At 36.1% G+C, this 13,473-nt stretch overlaps 1 long non-coding RNA gene across 1 annotated transcript in view; it reads right to left on the reverse strand.

Moving 5' to 3' along the window:
• Positions 1–13,473, reverse strand: part of LOC144322212 (uncharacterized) — a 38,326-nt gene that overhangs the window by 8,591 nt on the left and 16,262 nt on the right. Inside the window, exon 2 of the long non-coding RNA XR_013387786.1 lies at positions 5,705–5,798. This is a non-coding gene — a long non-coding RNA (uncharacterized LOC144322212). The remainder of the gene's footprint in view (positions 1–5,704; positions 5,799–13,473) is intronic.

A 13,473-nucleotide genomic window follows, 5' to 3' on the forward strand; every position in this document is an offset into this window, starting at 1 on the left:
AAAGGAACCAAATGTGGAAGATCATCTGTCCTGTATGAGATGAGAGGAAGACCTAGTGATTTTGGAGGGCAGAGAAGATAAAGAATGAGGGGGAAGTGCAGGGCCACTAAGAGACTATGATCAGAGTCTCCCTTCTGACCCACAAATTCTTGGGTCATTTTATGTCTCCCTCAAGGCCATGCAACATTTCTTCATCAGTGAAATAAATCATCCCATGCCTCATGGACCTAGGACTGTAAGCAAGAAATAAGTTTCTCATCCTAAAAGACCATTGACCCTAATACGTGAACTAAGCTAAAATAGGCCTCTGGTTAGCCCTCTGCTACAGTAAAGAGAACATGGGATTTTAGCTTATTTGTCTTTTAATCTATCAAACTAGCAAGGTGACCAAGACTCTCGTTCCATTCTATTTTTACTAGATATATTTGCTGAGTCTCTTGTCTCTAAGCTATCCTAAACACTATGTGGGTGTTAATATGCCTTTGTACATTTTTCTTCCTATATTTCTATGGGTGCTATTTCTGTGTTTTAGGCAGTATCTTCAAATTCATCTTTGTGGATGGTTGTCTTATCAGTGGTTTACTGATACCTGCCATCATTAATCTGTAACACAGTTTTGCCACAAGAAGTCCCACACTGCTTGCTAAGATTGTAAAATCGGGGTACAGGGTTCTTCTTCTGTGAGTGTTTTGTGGCATAACAACCTGCTCTCTGAGCACTTTGATGGGGGACACTTTATCATTTCCATCCTCTCTAGACCTACCCAGAATTTGATAGATACATATTGAGCTAAATTACTAAATACTTATGCAACTTGTAAAGAAATTAGGGGTAAAACATGAAGTAGATTCTAGTCCAAAGAACTATTATAAGGTAAGCTACCACTACTCTTCAGTTACTATGGACTTGTTTTAAGTAGCCAGTGATTTAATATACTTTGTGTGTCTCATGCTTTACATACATGAGCTCATATAATCTTATCAATAACTATAAAAATAAACATTATTTTATAGATGTGGAAACTGAGGTTCAAAGAACTAACATAATGAGTAGCAAATAAGAGTTCAGATGTCATGTTTTTTGAACTGAATAGCCTTTGCTGAGTGCCACCACACCCTGGCAAAACTCATAAGGTAAAAATAGATCAAAATAGTCAAAAGAAGTGAATCCTAAAGAAAAATATGGTTATAGTTCTTTCTCTAATTTTCAATTAAATTGAAACTTTCTAAATCATGCTAATTATTTCTATAATTTTAAAGATTATAAAAAAGGTATTCAGGTAATTTCAGGCAATTACACAATTTGTAGGTGTATAAATATTATTAAAGTTTTGAATATAAGTTAAACATCCAATAGCCTCGACTTCACGGTTAAATTGTGTGTGTGTGTGTGTTTAATATTTAATTTATTTATTCATGAGAGACACAGAGAGAGAGAAAGAGGCAGAGACACAGGCAGAGGGAGAAGCAGGCTCCATGCAGGGAGCCTGACACGGGACTCGATCCTGGGTCTCCAGGATCATGCTCTGGGCCAAAGGCAGGCGCCAAACTGCTGAGCCACCCAGGGATCCCTTAAATTGTGTTTTGATGTTGTCTAAAATAGTAGAGAAGTCCCCGGAACCTTCCATCATTTTCTCCTATCTTAACTCCTCCCTTCACAGAAAAAAAAATTGAGTTTACCCTATGGAGATATGTAGGTTACAGATAAATTCTTGTTGTATAGTTGTTGATTTGGTGGACTTCAAGGATGAATTCAAAAAGTATTCAACTCTATATATTCTAATTTAAAATCTGATTATGTCTTAGTTACTTGTTTACATTTGAATCAAATCCCTCCCGAAAAGGGCCTCTTCGTCCAGGGAGCTTGGTGTTGCATATTCATGAAATCACATTTTGGAATTTTGACATTTTGTAAATTAGAAGTGGGATTCCTAGTCATATACTGGTGCTTTAGGATAATACAGCAAGGAAATTCTAATGAGCATCACATTTTACTGTGAGAATAAAGCACATTTGTCCATTTATTAGTATTTATTAATGAAAATGTATAGAACATTTAAGCACATATCTTCTTAGCATTTAGGATAACATCAAGGATATAGATTCAGGAATTCTATATCTTAATAAGTTGTAAAATTTGCACTCTTCCTTTCTTTTTTTTTTTTTTAAACTATTTCTCCTCCTTATTGCCATTGACTTATGAACTTAGCATTCCATCCAAAGAGATCCATGGTAGATGCAATTGAAACTATTTGAGTGGACTTATTCTGAAAGAGACATTCCCTTTCAGGTCTTGTTCTGATAAAAGAAAATATTTTAGTTGTATACATTTAGTTTTTTTGGGTCAGTGTTTCTCCCAAAAGCTGGGGTTCATTGGTGAGTCACCATTTCACTCTCCAGTCATTGGGGAGTAATAAGAATAAACTTTAATTATTGTTTAAACATTTCTAATTCTCTATTAGGGCATATATATTATGGCATATAAAATTTCACATAGATTTTACTTCCATAAAATGGTCAGTGTCTGTCCCATTCAAATATTTAAAAACTGGGTAGTGGTGGTAAACTCATCCTCAGAGTGACTGAAATGGATATGAAAACACTATCAGCTTCTGCCATCCTAAATGACAATATTTTTCTGTTTTTAGAATTCTTTTCACTTGAGTCTTTATCTTCATATTTTCAAAGTAAATTGTCCTTTACTAAAATTTCAAAAACCTAACATGCCATTGAGTATAAGACGTACATCATTTTATGAGAGTAAGAGAGACAAAAACCTTACCAAATTCATTTAGACACACACACTATCAATTATAAGACATATCCAAATTTTAGAAATATTAAAATGTGAAAATCTTTGCATCCTAGAATTGATAAATGCTGTATTTCTTCATATGAGTAATTCTATCCCCCAAATGGAGGCAAAATCCAAAGCACATCACTTTTACTTGACTTGGTGGATCAAGCTTAATTTGATGCATTTTAATAAATAAGAGACTGACTGAAGTAGGAGGTATCAAAACTTAACAACCAATTCATTTAATATGGATGAAGCTCTGCTGTGAATGGAAGGAAGAAGCAGAATGTAAGTTGCTGTCAGAAGTTTCAGTATATTTAGCATATTATTCTAACTTTGGATAAATGTGTTTTGTACTATGGAAAAATGCAGTGATGTGGATCTGGAAATCCTTATAGCACTGAAGCATTACTAATTACAATAAAATGCAAGGCAGTCTTGTACATGGAAAAAAAATGAAATCCAAAGAAATAAATTGTTTTGCGAGCTGTACATCTATTCCATGGATAGTATAGATAACACACTCATGAAACATTTCATTTCTGCATCAGCATGACAATGTTATCTTATTTATTCTAGTCAATAGCTGTTGCCTCCCTGGAAACATATTTATAAGCATACTCAACCTCCTAGTGCATAAATTATTTCATGGAAGAAAATTAGAAACTTTCGAAACAACATAAACTTTTTGAGGTCACCAAGGTACCATTAGGTAAATTATTGCTTCACAGCCCTAAATGGTACCTAGTAGCCAGGAAGAGTTTAATGCACCTTTCAAAGTGCCTAATTTACTCCCAGGGAGTAACGAACTAGTGGACAGGTCCTAGATGATAAATTACACATTGAGATGCATTTTCCCAAGTGAATAGGGCTCAGTGTTGTCTGACTAAAATTAATGCCTCACATTTATTTCAAACATGTGAAGGCAAAGGTCTACAAATAGTTTCAGAAGTCTAAAGACCATTCCATCTACCTAAACGCAGTAAAGGGCAAGGTAAATTCAGTTATATAAACCAGGATGGCTGAAAATAAATTGACCAAAGCAATTGAATAAAAAGTATTCTATGTGTAGTTAGGAAGGGTCACTGATCCAAAAACAAACAAACAAAAAAACCCACCACAGAATAAAATCACATCTGAAATAACGCTATACTTTTTATAATCCTTGTGTGTTCCAAAAAGACCTTTCCTGTAAAATTTTAACCTGTCCAACCTTGTAGAATCTATGATACCTGCCAGGATCACAATCCAAGGTGGTATGTCTCCAGGCCATGAATACTGTTGTGTGTATTTACTGAATAATGTCTATTGCAAAGAAATTGTAAAGTATTTTTGCATTTGAAAGAGTTCCCTTTGTTAGTCTTTATGATCTCAGAGAGATTGCATAAATGTCTGGTATCCTACTTATTACTGCTTTTCCTTTGGGGAATGATGAAAGAATCTGGAGTTGTTTCTGAATCCAAGCGCCCTGAACTCATCCGATCCTCAATTCCAAATAGCCTGAGGCAACTAAACCTTTAAAGCATACTGACTTTGTATTATCACATTTGTACTTTCACTGATGTCTGAATATTCACTCCATTTAGTATCATATTTAAGACTAATATGACCAAATGAAATGATAGTAAACTATAAGACCACTTGAAGACAGATAACAATGCAAACTAGATTGCATTGCTGTTTGCTCAATATTCCTATTTATTCCCCCTGGTGTCTCACTCTATAAGAGATTATGTATGGATCTCCAGTCTGTTGAATTCAGGAACGGTCATGGGAGGAACTGATACGTACTTCAGCACAGAAGGGTTATGATTCAGCGCATGCTTCACCATTTCTTTCTATCATGAGACAGTCATTGTACAACACAGAGGATCCTCAATTGTCTGCGTCTCCTAAATGACATTGATGATGGAGGAGAGCCAACATTGACCATAGAGAGAGAGAGCCAGAGAATAAATGAGGGATGATATATATTGTTGTAAATCAGTGAGATTTGGGGTTTCTTTGTTACCACAATATAATCTATCTGACCTTTATTGGTATGGTGAACAATGCCTGGCATACTGCCACTGTTCAATAAATATTTGTTGAATGAATCAATTTCTCAAGTTTTATAGCAAATCACTGTTCACACCACCTGAAATCTGGAAATCATAATCTCCTGTCAATAAAATCAGGACCACAAAATATGATTTCTCTCTAGTCCTACCCCACAGCCCTATCCTCTTAAATAGTCCCTCTAAACGTCTTTAGAATTCTGGGGAATATTTCTTTGCACTTTATCTTACGTTTCCTTCTATCCAGTTTTGTTGGGATCATGTCTCCTTTGCTGTCACTGACAAAGAGGCATTTAGGTCATTAGCTGTCAACTCAAGGGGTCATGGTTAATTTTAAACAATGATAACATCAAAGATGAACTTATTGACTAATGTTGAGGACACTAGTGTCATCACCTGCCATGCAAGACCCTTTGTCCTTGTTCGTTTTTCTTCTCATGAGCTAAAACTTTTTAGGAAATGATTATTTTGGTTTTCATTTTTTTGTTTATTCCCATTCCTTGGAGTCTGTCATGAATTCCTAGGAGGTGAGCTGGGAGATAACAGAATGAAAGACATCAGGCCTTAGAATCTTACCTTCCCCCAATCCTGGCTCATTGTCTTTGAATAATAACAGCTAAAATCTCTTGAGCGATTGATTATATATTAGCCACTGTTGAAAGAGCAGTTGAATCTTTACATCAACCATGTGATGCAGAAACTAAGAAACAGAGAAGTTAAATGACTTTGCCATGATCACAGAGAAAAATCACCCATGCTATCTCACTTAGAAACCAGGCTATTATACTTCTCAACAATATTCTAAGTTTTATTTATTTATTTTTTACCTAACAGGTTCTTTGTACACTTACATTAACAGAGCCCTGGTGACCTCATTTCACTAATTTTCCATGCATGATGAGTGGAGGTTCATTTCCATAGAGGTACAAAGACGTGTTGGCTGTTCTGTTTTTGACAAAAATAAGATAATGATGAATATTTCAGATATCACCGTGTCATTATTTTATGTGCAATGTTTTAAAGAACATCATTATATTCATTGTATTATTCAAATTCCATATTTGGAAGCAATAAAAACTGCATTTATTTTAAAATGTAGCCTATTTAAAATATTCAGCTAATAGATATTCTCACTCCTTTTTTTTTTTTTCTCACTCCTTTTTTTAAAAAAAATGAACGGTGGACTGTAGACCTTTTTTTTTTTTTAATACAAAGTATTTTTCTCCAGTAGAACAGTAGGAAAAGGTTGTCAATCTCTGTAGACTTCCCTGTTGAAATGTGTATAATGGGGAGGAAAGGGGGAGAAAAAAAAATGAAATGTGTAGAACAAATCTAAGTAAATCTAATATAGCTTTGACAATACAAAAATCCTATTAGAAATAAATGACTAATCAATAATGGTCCAAACATCAATGACATACTATGCTGCAATTAACATGGCCTCTTCTGTTCATAATGGAGATGGACAATAGGGGAAAATATTTGTAATATAATTCTGTATGAATGATTGGAATGTAAAATTATATGTGTATTATATTTACAACCATAAAAGTACCTGTATATATGCATATACACGAAAGTTAGAATGAAATAAATCCCAATCATAACTGTTTTGTTAAGTTTGTGAGATTTGGGGGCAATTAGAAATGATGTCCTCAAAATATTTGTTGGTTTTTACATAAAAGTGAAAAAAATCTGAAAATAGAACTTAATATTTTGAAAATTGGTCTTGATAAATACATTTAATGTATCTTAATGATGCATTTAATTTCTGAAATTACTTTCTTAGGTATATTTCTTAACAATCGAATTGTTGACTACTTCTCATTTCTTCCAACCATAGTGTTCCCTGTCCTCCTGCCATGAAATTCAGAAGAGTGAAGTAAGGTGAGTGGAATGGTTTAAAGAAATAAGATAAGCAGAGATCTTATCATGACTCCTTTGGGAATATATAAGGTAATAAAACTCCATCGAGTTGTTTTTACTGGCAAATATTCAAATATCAGCTTTTGAATTAGAGCTTCACTGGCCAAAAGTTGGCAAGACAAGCTTCTGTGCAATGTCTGTGAATAAAAGTCCCTAAGCTGAGTCGGGAAATTGCCAGGCTGTGTTCAAATTTTATTAGGAACACTTTAAAGATCTAGTAACAAAGGTCCTACTTAGGTTCCCTTAATTCAGCCCAAGATAGTTCATAAACACATAGGCCAAGTTCAGAGTTAGAGACTTTTGTATGCAGGAGGGCAGCGAAACAGCACATATGCAGCCACTTTTTCTTCTTTACCCAAGGCAGGCATGAATAATCTATCCAGGACTTCATGATATTTCTACACTGAGTTTCAAATTCTTTTCAAGATGCACTCTAGGGGATCTATACTGTATGAAATGATAAGGCACTTCATTTCATCTGAACATGAAATAAAATTATTTGACATTCCATACGTAACCCACTGATTTTTCAGATAAAGGAACTGAGATCCTTCACGGGAGGGAGAAAACGAATTCTAAGCATTTTCTATTTTCAAAGCAGCCAAATAGGTGTATGACGCATGGTCTTAGGAAAAAAGTTATTAACATTTCCATTTGACAGATGAAGAAACTGAGTCACAGAGATACTAAGCAAACACAAAAGCGTACAGGCCTTACTGGCTACAAATGCACAACTGCAATGCAATTCTCTTGACCCATGGACGAGTATATTAGTATATTTTGCACTACCGCCAAGCTCTAAAGTAATGTTATTCTTTCTCTGAAGAAATTAATGGGTGATGTTAAAAGAATCCTTCTCAGGTCAATGGCAGTCACTCATCTCCCTGTGAACCAGAAGAAACAGACTCATAAATAACAAACCACTATGCATAGCAGCCACCTGGCACCTAAATATTAATAGCGTGTATGTGAAATACTTTTACATAACCATACTAAAGGCATTAAATAAATGTCAGGATTTGAAAAATTACCTCTTTGGGTCACTGCTGGCCACTAAATTCTATGGTCTGGCTATTACAGCAGAGAGTTTTAGACATTCCACTGTCCTGGGCTTTTCTTTCCAGGAAAAATAGTATCTTCCTGGACAATAAAGAACAGTTTGGGCCTAAAATTCACAAACTTCATTACTATTTGTGAAGTTTGAGCCATAGTGGCTCTTAACAGTTTCCACTCCCTTCCCTCAGTTTGCAATTTCTCAGCAACCTAATCTAGAATATTCTCCACAGTGCAGAGCAGAGTCAGGTCCTCCGCTTGGATGGAAGACTAGGCTTTTATCATCAGTAATTCAAATATTTGTTCCTTTTTCCAGGTCCTTGGGGGAAAATTGACTTCTTAAGAGGGAAGTTTTTCTGATTAGGAAAGGTTTTCAGCTTCTCTCCGAGATAAATCATACTGTGAATTCCTTTAGTTGAATTCCTTTTCATTTGTTTTCTATTTAGTTCTTGTTTCATTCCCTCTAGGTCTCATACATCCCTGTTGTATAGTAAATTCTAATCTGTTTTCAAAATAAATACACGATTGATGAAAGAAATATTAGGAGGAAGGGTGGAATGAGAAAGAATCCAGCTAATCTTGATTGTGTATTTAGGCTTATTGGAAAACTAAATCTTTCTCCACATCTCTACCCCCACACAGTATATTACCTGACTTCTGTAGAAACAAAAGTAACAGATACAATTCTCTTTCCTGGTCATTTTAAGCAAGATGCAGAAAGTGCTGTCTACACACCCCTGGACCCTGGCAGATTCCGAGAACTCTAGATCTGCTTCCAGAACTTTGTGCTGCTTTGTTGGTACAGTTTCTGCTACTCTGACTTTATAATCGCCAGCATCATTCTTTGCTCTTTCTTTTCCAAACAGAGCGATGAGGGTGGGAAGGAAATTCTCTGGAACGTGACAAAGCTAACATAATGGGAACCTTGTAAGGTTTATGCTGGCAGCAGAGCAGAATTCACACTGGCTAGGAGAGTTAACCAGACCATTTGTGGTTTCTGGTATATACTTAGGGTTCTCAGTAATTGGTGTCCATGGTGTAACCAAAAGCATATGATAATTGGCCATGTTCTAATAGGCGATGTACTGTTTTAAATATCATCACGTGTAATAGTTTGACATCCTAGGCAACCTTTTAAGTTCTTCCATATTTTAGAAATTATTTGGAAATTTAATGCCAGCTCCTGACAAATATGAAAAATAATGTTTACAATTGACAATAATATATTTTCCCTAATATTTGTCCCTAATTATTTATTAGGATAATATATGTTTTCTGTGAAGAAGGAAGAAAATAAAAATCACCCCTAATCTGATTGCTAAGATATAACTGCTACAAACATTTTGGTTATTTTCTCCTAGTATTTCCCTGGATGTTCAGTTATGCACCAATAACAACACAATTGGAAGAATACTGCACATTCTATTTGTTCCATCCTTTCTCACTTACACAATAATAGGAGCGTCCCCATATCCGATGTAAAGTCAAGAAAAGTGGATATTCTCTGAGGTGAAAGAAGATAGTGTTTAGATGAGAATAAAGTAGTTTCTAAGTAATGTAAATCATTTATTTCTTGACTTGGATGGTGGTAGCAGATGTAATTTTTCTAAATCTTCAAGGTGCACTCTTACAATTGGTGTCTTTCTGTTCTGTATGTTCTACTTCAACAGAAAGTTTATTTAATACAGAGTCACAAATTAATCAGAAAATTATTCATAATGATTGCAGATCTTTTCGTTAAAGGACTCTGCTGTGATTGAGAATGCTATTCTCCCATTGTTGGGTATTTAATCACTTCTTAATATTAAAAATACATGAAAATATTTATACTTAAATATTCATTTGCATCACATTCACTAGAGGTGGAGTTCTGGAACTTTCCAGAGAAGAAATTACTGTGTAATGAGGAGGATTATTGTAAGTACATTTTCTGCAATTGCATTTATTGCTGGCATAAACATGGTGGAACCCTCGAATTCTTACAGCTGTCAGCTGGAATGGAAGATGTGACTGTTAAATCCTGAGTTGGGTCCCACGTGGAACTTGGGCAGCAAGTGAGATATTCTGCATTCCAATCAAGGTGAACAACCATCCATTCAATTTATTTGGGCAAACCACTTCTTTTTTGAACACCAAATCTGTGGCAGGACTCTTCCAGACAGGAGAGTACAAAGATAACAAAAGGATAGCCCTGTTCTTGATTAGAATTAAGAGTGGACCCTATAGGAAAGACCCTCAAACTGGTGTGGATATGAATGTTCTCCCTCATTTCGTGGTTCCTCCCTCTGTATATTGGAATGGTGACGCTTACTTCAATGGCTTGTACTAAGGATTAAATGAAATAGCTGTAGGAATGCCAGCCAGGGGTGCCATTCAAAACACTTAGTAATCCATACGTATTGGCATCATCTAATCAGAATAAATGCTGGTTCCAGACAAACTAAAGGCTGGTGATAAAGATCCAAATGTGTTCTGCCTGAATATTTTGTCCCTCAGCCTATAGTAAGTACTGGCAATTATTAGTTTTTGGTGCTTTATTCCTTTGGATTTCATCAGACAAACTGAACTTTCCTTAAACTCCTATTCAGTGTTTGAATGAAATTATTTTACTTATAAATATTTGGAGAAAGCAACTCCAGAGATGTGATTTATGCTTATATATTCTTCCTTTAGCTTTTCTGAAGAGTAACTATTGGAACTCTTCATTTGCTCTAATCGTTATTTCCTTATTCGACTTCTATTTCTACTGCTGATAGCCATAGCAGCTTGTTGAGAGAAAAAAACACAGTGTACATTTAGTCCTAAAATTTGGCAAAGGATATAGGAACCATGTGGGAGGTGGAGATGGGATGTGGAGGCCAGTCATATAAATATAGTAAACGAAAAGTTAGAAGACCTAAAACATTATATTCTGGGAGCAAGTTTCCACTTTTCGAGTACCATGAAACTGCTTCAAAACTGTGCCAAATTTGCTAAAGTCAAAGATATGAACTATTACAGAAGTTGAATCATAACCATAGCTATAAAAAAATGCTCAGCAATTACTGTAGATTTATTTTTTAGGTGATCGTGGTTAAGCAGTTACAGGTCAACAAGGGCATCTTGAAAATATGTTGACATTTGTTACAAAAATTGGGAAGAAAGATACATTATAGGAATAATATATTGGAATTGTTCAAATCTCATGTCATCTTTGAGTTCCAATAAGAATTTCTAGATGCTAGGAATTGTGGAGTCAGGAATGAGAATATTGGGTGGTATCATTATTACAATCAGAGATTTAAAGTTCTGTAGGTTCATTTCAAAGAATGACATTTAAATGCCCATGACCCAATATATGGCTTGTATGGTACCTGGCACATAGCTTTGCCTCTATTAAGTGCTTAATAATCTTTGTGGGAGCAAATCTTGGAAGACTGCATGTTTCTTGGACACCAGAGGTAATGTAAATATTTGGAAAGAATATGTATTTTGTTGTCAGAAGGATATGGGTTAAAGATCCGACTTCATCAATTACTATGTGACCTTGGGCTAGTCATTCAAATCTGAGAACCTCAGACTCCTTATCTGTAAAAATGAAGAAAATAACATATTCGCCGAATTGCTATAAAATTTAGAAGTAATGTGGGCAGTCCCGGTGGCTCAGCGGTTTAGCGCCGCCTTCAGCCCAGGGCGTGATCCTGGAGACCTGGAATCGAGTCCCACGTCAGGCTCCCTGCATGGAGCCTGCTTCTCCCTCTGCCTGTGTCTCTGCCTCTCTGTCTCTCTCTCTCTCTCTCTCTGTGTCTCTCATGAATAAATAAATAAAAATAAAATCTTTAAAAAAATTTTTTAGAAATAATGCATATATAGTGACTGGCACAGAGTAGAATCAGAAGAATAATAACTAATATCATATGTAATAATATATGTCACGCTACTTATTGCTATTATAAATAATTTTTAAAAAGTCTGGGAATCAAAAAAAAAAGGCTGGGAATCATGAAAATGTGGGAAACACTCAAAAAAAAAAAAAAACCCTCCCTTTGTGGTATCCTCAACATAAATGTCAATGAGGAAATTCACCAGTAGTGATTTAACAAAGGTAAAATTAGGAAAATATCCCCAGCTAAACACTTGTGTAATGAAGTCTTCATTTTCCTCCTGAAGCTTTTGTCAAGTAAAGCTGATTTCCACAATAACCCAATTTCAAAGTATAAATAGTGATGCTTTGATCTTGGTAGGAGGCATCCTCTGTGGGTTCTTGGACAATAGGCAGGTAAATACCTAAGCAACAGCTGCCCCAGGAATCCAAATAGTTCACATTTCATCTACCTTCTCATGAAACTTCACTGGATCAAACACTGTGGGCAAGCTCCTTTTTTTTTTTTTTTTTTTTTTTTCCCCCTTGATCCAGCCAAATTATCTAGCGGCAAAAGAATGCTTTAGTTTGTCAATATAAAGTGTAAGGCTGGAAGTGAGGTGGAGTAGAAAGATAATCACATTCTCTTCAGGAGGGCTTTAGTTTTATCCTTTTTAATCTCTCTCGATTGGATTAAAAACTACTCAAGAATGCCCTCGAAATTTTCTGTTTTTGCCTTTCAGTTTCCAGGACTAGAACTTTCTCTGTGTTGGCTCTGCTCTGCTTTACATTCTCCTACCAGTCTCTGTACCCAGAGACACTGGTGGGGGCAGCTGCTTTTCTGCCTTCTCCTCTTCCAAGGGGAGGCAGAGCCCAACTGGGAACCTCTGTGAGAGGAGGGAAAGTGAAGCTCTCACTGGCCATGGAATAGGTAGGTGAGCAATGGGCAGGATCCGAGTAATGGGATATGACTTACATGACCATTGTCCGTCTACATGTATGGGGGCACACATGTGAGAGCATGTGTGTGCACACACACACTATCAAATGCAGCTCCAGATAGTCCCAATTTCTGTAACATTATATAATAACTTGTTGTGATCAGGTCAAACTGTTTATATCATACTTTCCTTGGCCAGCATCAGTAAAATACTATCAAGAAGAGTCAACTTGCTCAACTGCCTGGATGCGTGCTAAGCTCTTTACGTTCATTATTACAAGAGCTCCTCTCACTCACCCTCTAAGGGAGGTACTATTCTTATCAACATCTTACAGAAAAAAAAAAAAAAAAAACAAAAACATCTTACAGAAAAGAGAAGCTAAGGAGCTTAAGTAACCTATACAGTCACAGTGGTAGTAAGCAGTAGAGCCCAGATTTTGATCCAGATAGCCTGATCCCAGAGCCTGAGTTCCAAAGCATTCCATTGTCTGCCTCTTTAGCCATATCTAACCAGGCCCTATTAAAGGGAATGAGGTATGTGGGCTGATGAGATGCACATGTCCTGCTGATGGCAAGTCTGAGCTGTATTTGAGTGCTTGCCATAAGCAAACTTTCCTTTGCACAAACTTTGGGACACAGGAAGGCAATCAGACTTCACTAGCTGTACCTTCTGCTCTCTGTTCTCTGTGTGCCATTTTAGTTCATCCTAAACAAGACCACTTAGTGAACATAGTATATCTTGTTGAAAAAACTGGCATAGAGTGGATCACCTGCGTAGCTCAGATGGTTAAGTGTCGACCTTTGGCTCAGGTCATGATCTCTAGAGTTCTGGAATTGAGACCCATGTCTTTGGGCTCCTG

This window comes from Canis aureus, chromosome 10, assembly GCF_053574225.1.
Source record: "Canis aureus isolate CA01 chromosome 10, VMU_Caureus_v.1.0, whole genome shotgun sequence".
NCBI classification, from domain to species: domain Eukaryota; kingdom Metazoa; phylum Chordata; class Mammalia; order Carnivora; family Canidae; genus Canis; species Canis aureus.